At 18.3% G+C, this 5,899-nt stretch overlaps 1 pseudogene; it reads left to right on the top strand.

Moving 5' to 3' along the window:
• The first annotated feature begins 5,254 nt into the window (after window positions 1-5,254).
• LOC145271669 (U1 spliceosomal RNA) lies at window positions 5,255-5,401 on the top strand (annotated as a pseudogene).
• The last annotated feature ends 498 nt before the right edge of the window (window positions 5,402-5,899 follow it).

Below are 5,899 nucleotides of genomic sequence, written 5' to 3'. Positions count from 1 at the left end.
ACAAATGGATAAAGTAAATGTAAATAAATATTGAATTGTATTAAAAACGCGCAAAAAAGAAATGGCCAAAACCGTATAGAATGAACCTTTTTTTATAAGTTTTATTCAAACAGTTTTTATTTGAACTTAATGGACTGTTGTTTTCTATTTTTTCATTTATTATTTATTAACTGTTTTATTCTTTTTTATCACACAAAAATAGAACTTTTATAATGAAATATATATTATGGACTGTTTTTCAAACATCGAAATTTTAAAATTAAAGTTTTATTTAAAACAAAAAAAAAAGACGAGGTGTTTTTTCTTTTCGATTTTTGTCACCATTTATTACTTTGGAATTTTATTCAACAATGAAATGATAAAAAAAAAACGTTTCGTTAAATATATTTTTTTTAAATTATAAAATATCTATAAAGTCTATTTTTATGTCTGTAAAAGTTTGTTGAAAGTTCAAATAAAGTTTATAATTTAATTGAAAAAAAAACACCTCGTCTTTTTTTTTTATAAATAAAACTAACTTTAATTTTAAAATTTCGAAACAGTCCATAATATATATGTCATTATAAAAGTTTTATTTTTGTTTGATAAAAAGAATAAAATAGTTATTAAAAAGTTCTGTAAATATATTAAACACACACTCAGAAAGAAAGACACCCATTTATTGAAATATCTTTTATTTTTAAAAAAATCTTGCTCGCGAATATTCGTAAAAATGTAATATTTAAAAATATTATTTTGAAAATATATTAATTGTCGCTGAAGTTAATGTTTTAAAGAATAAATATTGAATTGTCTTAAAAACGCACACAGACCCCCCCCCAAAAAAACACGGTACATAAAAATCAATCGTGGTCGCAAAAATCCAAAATAGAAAGAGGCACCCGTTTATTTAAATATCTTTTATTTAAATACGTTCGTTTTGTTACTTATTTTAAAAAAAATGTTTTGTAAATATATACTTTTTCTTTTAAATTTTCAAAGGTTTTGTAAATATATTTTTTAAAAAATGCTGGTGAATATTCGAGCATGTTTGCTATTTGACGTGTTTAAAAACAACCGACGCCATGTGCTTGTGCCAATGTCAATGTCGAATCACTGGTGTTAGTTGAATTGTGCGCCTGGCACCGCCAGGCGGCGTCGTCTGCTACGGAGTATCTATTCTTTACTTCGTCCAAAATAATAAATTATATTAATATGTGTCTTTTTCATATTACATTAAAAATAATAAATTATATTACTATCTGTCTTTTTTCATATTACATTAAAAATAATAAATTATATTAATATGTGTCTTTTTTCGTTATTACATTAAAAAATAATAAATGATATTAATATGTGTCTTTTTTTCATATTACATTCAAAATGATAAATTATATTAATATCTGTCTTTTTTCATATTACATTAAAAATAATAAATTATATTAATATGTGTCTTTTTTCGTTATTACATTAAAAAATAATAAATTATATTAATATGTGTTTTTTTTCATATTACATTAAAAATAATACATGATACTAATATGTGTCTTTTTTCATATTACATTAAAAAATAATAAATTATATTAATATGTGTTTTTTCATATTACATTAAAATAATAATATGTGTCTTTTTTAATATTACATTAAAATAATAAATTATATTAATATGTGTATTTTTCGTATTATATAAAAAATAATAAATTATATTAACGTGTTTTTTCGTTACCACATTATAAATAATAAATTATATTAATATGCGTCTTTTTATATGAAATTAAAAATAATAAATTATATTAATATGTGTTTTTTTCATATTACATTAAAAAATAATAAATTATATTACTGTCTGTTTTTTCGTTATTACATTAAAAATAATAAATTATATTACTATGTGTCTTTTTCATATTAAATTTAAAATAATAAATGATATTAATATGTGTTTTTCATATTACATTAAAAATAATAAATTATATTATTATGTGTTTTTTTCATATTGCATTAAAAATAACAAATTAGATAAATATATGTCTTTTTTTCGTTATTACATTAAAAATAATAAATTATATTACTGTCTGTCTTTTTTCATATTACATTAAAAATAATAAAATATATTAATATATTTTTTTCTCATATTACATGAAAAATAATAAATTAGATTTTTATCTTTTTTCATATTACATTAAGAATAATAAATGATATTAATATGTGTCTTTTCATATTACATTAAAAATAACAAATGATATTAATATGTGTGTTTTTTCATGTTACATTGAAAATAATAAATGATATTAATATGTGTCTTTTTTCATATTACATTAAAAGAAATAAATTAAATTAATATGTGTCTGTTTTCATATTACATTAAAAATAACAAATAATAGAAATATGTATCTTTTTTCAAATTAGATTAAAAAATAATAAATGATATTAATATGTGTCTTTTTTCAAATTTTATTAAAAAATAAATTAACATATTATATGTCTGTTTTTTTTTTAAATTACATGTTAAATATTAAATTATATTAATATGTTTTTTCATATTACATTAAAAATAATAAATTATATTAATATGTGTCTTTTTTTCTTATTATATAAAAAATAGTAAATGATATGCATATATGTCTTGTTCATATTACTTTAAAAATAATAAATTATATTAATATGTGTTTTTTTCATTATTAAATTAAAATAATAAATTATATTACTATGTGTCTTTTTTATATTAAATTAAAGATAATAAATTATATTAATATGTGTTTTTTTCATATTACATTAAAAATGATAAATTATATTAATATGTTTTGTTTCATATTACATTAAAAATGATGAATTATATAAATATGTGTCGTTTTTTTTTGTTATTACATTAAAAAAATTAAATTATATTAATATGTGTTTTTTTCATATTACATTAAAAATAATTAATTATATTTTTATGGTTTTTTTCATATTACATTAAAAATAATAAATGATCTTGATACGTGTCTTTTTTCATATTACATGAAAAATAACAAATTATATAAACATGTATCTTTTTTCATGTTACATTAAAATAATAAATTATATAATTATCTGTCTCTTTTCATATTCCATTAAAAATAATAAATTAAATTAATATGTGTATTTTTTCATATTACACTTAAACAATAAATTATATTTATATGTGTCTTTTTCATATTTAATTAAAAATAATAAATGATATAAATATGTGTCTTTTTTCAAATTACATAAAAAGTAATAAATGATATTAATATGTGTCTTTTTTCAAGTAATATGAAATAATAATAAATTATAATATGTGTCTGTTTTTTTCATATTACATGTAAGATAATAATTATATTAATGTTTTTTCATATTACATTAAAAATAATAAATGATATTTATATGTGTCTTTTTTCTAATTATATAAAAATATAAATGATATATGTCTTGTTCATATTACATTAAAAATAATTAATTATATTAATATATGTTTTTTTCATTATTACATTAAAATAATAAATTAAATTACTATGTGTCTTTTTTTATATTAAATTAAAAATAATAAATTGTATGAATATGTGTTTTTTCATATTACATTAAAAAATTATAAATTATATTAATATGTGTTTTTTTCATATTACATTAAAAATAATTAATTATATAAATATGTGTCTTTTTTTCGTTATTACATTAAAAATAATAAATTATATTAATATGTGTTTTTTCATATTGTATTAAAAAATAATAAATTATATTAATATCTGTCTTTTTTCATATTACATTAAAATAATTTAATATATTTTTATGTGTTTTTTCATATTACATTAAAAATAATAAATGATAATCATATGTCTCTTTTTTATATTACATTAAAAATAATAAATCATATTAATGTGTGTTTTTTCTTATTATAGAAAAAATAATAAATTATATTAATATGTGTTTTTTTCGTTATCACATTAAAAATAATGAATTATATTCATATGTGCCTTTTTCATATTAAATTAAAAATAATAAATTATATTAATATGTGTCTTTTTTCATATTAGATTAAAAATAATAAATGATAATATGTGTCTTTTTTTCAAATTACCTTAAAAAATAATAAATGATATTAACATCTGTCTTTTTTTCGAATTAAATTAAAAAATATAAATTATAATAATATGTGTCTGTTTTTTCATATTACATGTAAAATAATAAATTATATTAATATGTTTTCTTTCATATTACATTAAAAAATAATAAATTATAATTATATGTGTCTTTTTTCTTATTATATAAAAAATAATAAATGATATGAATATATGTCTGGTTAATATTACATTAAAAATAATAAATTATATTAATATGTTTTTCTTTAGTTATTACATTAAAAATAATAAATTATATTACTATGTGTCTTTTTTCATATTAAATTAAAAATAATAAATTATATTAATATGTGTTTTTTTCATATTACATTAAAAATGATAAATTATATTAATATGTGTTTTGTTCATATTACATTAAAAATAATACATTATATAAATATGTGTCTTTTTTCTTTATTACATTAAAAATAATAAAGTATATTAATATGTGTCCTGTTTTCGTTATTACATGTTAAAATAATAAATTATATTAATATGTGTCTTTTTTCGTTATTACATTAAAAATAATAAAATCTATTAATATGTGTTCTTTTTTCATATTACATCAACAATAATAATAATTTATATTAATATGTGTCTTTTTATTCATATTACATTAAAATAATAAATTATATTAATATGTGTCTTTTTTCATATTACATTAAAAATAATAAATTATATTAATATGTGTTTTTTTTCATATTACATTTAAAATAATAATTTATATTAATATGTGTTTTTTCATATTACATTAAATAAATAATAAATTATATTAATGTGTCTTTTTTCTTATTATAGAAAAAATAATAAATGATATTAATTCTTCTTCATATTACATTAAAAATGATAAATTATATTAATGTGTTTTTTCATATTACATTAAAAATAAAAAATGATATTACTATTTTGTGAAAGTGTTTGTAAGTTTAAATGATAGTAATATTTTTGTTATGAATTGTTGTTATTGGTGAATGAAATGTTGTGATATGCTAATATTGTTGAGAATTATATGGACCATATTTAGTATTTTATTGATTACTGTCAGTAGTTACTATATACGTATAATATAAATACGTATATATATATACGTATAATAATATAAATACGTATAATATATATACGTATAATATAAATACACTAGTGTGACTGCCATAAAATTTATACTTACCTGACGTAGAGGTCAACGATGATCATTTAGGTCGTTCCTCCAGAGTGAGGCCCTGGGTTGACCTTTGCGATCGTCTCAAATGTGGACGACTCGGACGCGTTATTTCTAAGTGTGGGGTCTGCGTACGCGCTTACCCCGATAATATAATCAAAATCAGAAACCCTACCATACTACTTCTTCTGAGCAGAAAACCTTCATTTCCCAGCTACATCCCATCCGTATGTTTTCAGCTCCCAAAGACGTGTGTCACCAGTTTATCATCCATTTTAATCCCAACGTTGTGATAGTATCTAATCTGCATGTACATATAATCAACGTTTGCCCTGAACATATCAATCTCGTAAGCGTAAGAAATCCGCCGAGCTGTCAACTTCAACAACTGAAAGTGTCTTCTTTCGATATAGATTGATGAATGAAAACCTCTAAACAAACTACCGCAGAATTAGTGTGTCTATTGGTTGAACCGCACACATGACCCCGAAAATTGGGCATCTAAACAAAATGAAATTATGTGCACAGGTATTTTTGCTTACCAAAATATATTATTTAATGAAGGTGGATGTTGTAGACGGATGACTCGTGAAAAGACTCAATTCTCTTAACTTAATTGTGAAAGGATTAGCTGGTATTTTGCCTG

Source organism: Euprymna scolopes, chromosome 46 (assembly GCF_053919585.1).
Source record: "Euprymna scolopes isolate OS-2025 chromosome 46, ASM5391958v1, whole genome shotgun sequence".
Taxonomy (NCBI): Eukaryota; Metazoa; Mollusca; class Cephalopoda; order Sepiida; family Sepiolidae; genus Euprymna; species Euprymna scolopes.
Note: the sequence above shows the minus strand (reverse complement) of the source record. Positions and strands in the feature narration are given on the sequence as shown.